Raw genomic sequence first — 1,631 nt, forward strand, 5'->3', positions numbered from 1 at the left:
TGGTCATGCCACAATCCCTTCTCCTCCATTCTCCTCTCAGGATCTTGGGCATGCACACACATGCGCCTGGCATGAGTTCTAAGCCACTGGGTCTGGAACACGAACTGCAGTTGACTACATGGGAATCCAGCAACATAGCCATTACGCTAACTGCTGGTTCCCTACTCTAGTTTTAATAATTGCAATGTTTGATAACAGTTCAAATGAACTAACTTAGGCCTACATGAGAGAAAAATGAAATTACCTTTTTATATAATCAGCTAAATTCTTTTCTGAGAGTAGAAAGTTAATATTGGTATTTAAAAACCTCAATTTCTTATGTTTTTGTCAATTCAGTCATACGCATATTACTTAAGCCACAGGACTGCCCATTAGTCTTTCCTGTTGGAGAGCAATTAATCTCTTGTACTGCTTTTCCTCAGCTTCAGTTATCTCAATAAACACATTTGGATGGTCCAAAGAATTGTCATCTTGGCACTTGATAGCAGTAGGGATGCTGCTAGGGTCTATTTCTTTCTCAGTACTGGGTGGGTCAGCAACTACTGATGCTGGTCCAGACGCTGAAGCTGCATGTTTCACTTCACTAAGTTCTCCTGTACTTTTTACTTCTTTACTTGATCTGAACCAAAGAATCTACTGAACCAAAGAATAACTTTCAATAGCTTCAATTTCTTTTACCCTTTTCACTTGATCTACCAGGGTAGCTTCGTCTTCCTCTTTTCTTGTCTTTGCTTCTTTCTCGTTTCTTTCTTTGTCTCTTAATTCTTCATTGGCTTATTCAGCAGCCTCAAGAATCAGCTGTAGCCTGGCTTTGGCCTGTTCAGCTGGAGGCAGATATTCTAATCCACCTTTCCCCACATTTGATATCATGTAATTCCTTGTCCTTGTATTTATTCTTCTCCTTTTCTCTTTTCTTTTCATCTCTGCCTTTACACCATTCTCTCTCCCAAGAGTGACTATAGATTCTCCTGTGACTTCATCTCGCACTGCTTTGACTATGGGAATGTGGACAAGGTCTCAACCTGGACCTTCTTTTTCTTCTTTTTTATCTAGACCTTTGAACTCTATAGCATTTCCCTCACCCTTTTGAACAACTTTGACTTTGTTTTCTTCTAGAGCCATGAGAAGAACTACCACTTGATTGATGCCTGCATCTTCTATCATAAGAATGTGAACAAGGTTGGAGATATCTGGACCAAAATCTTTACTTTGATCTTGATGTCTTTCCACCATTTTTTTGGCTGTATGTTCTACTATCTGAAAAACTGCTTGAAGATGACAGTCTGTGGCATTTATTTTTTTCTCTTGCTTCTGCTTTTTTCTTCATTATCTGATGATAGTAGTCCCATTTTTATAAGCTGAGTCTGGAACTTAGGTCTCATACATCTCATTCACGTGCAAGTGCCATGGATCTAGAAAACATCCCTTCAGATCAGGGAACCACCAGTATCTTCCAAACTTGCTTCAGTTTAAGCTCAGTACCATCCTGGTTCTGGTGTCAGGATTTTTATTGAGTGGTATCCGGTCTTGGGGTAAGATAATTTCATGGCTCATATAATGGTTATGACTGTCTCTAGGCCCCAGAACTCAAATAGCTACATTGAGTCCCAGAGCCTCAGGCATAAGGAAAA

The 1,631-nt window shown here is 39.8% G+C and overlaps 1 pseudogene; it reads right to left on the minus strand.

Moving 5' to 3' along the window:
* Window positions 1-351: 351 nt before the first annotated feature.
* LOC102487128 (serine/Arginine-related protein 53-like) lies at window positions 352-1,349 on the minus strand (annotated as a pseudogene).
* Between the last annotated feature and the right edge of the window lie 282 nt (window positions 1,350-1,631).

Source organism: Tupaia chinensis, unplaced genomic scaffold, assembly GCF_000334495.1.
Source record: "Tupaia chinensis unplaced genomic scaffold, TupChi_1.0 Scaffold144575_1, whole genome shotgun sequence".
Taxonomy (NCBI): Eukaryota; Metazoa; Chordata; class Mammalia; order Scandentia; family Tupaiidae; genus Tupaia; species Tupaia belangeri.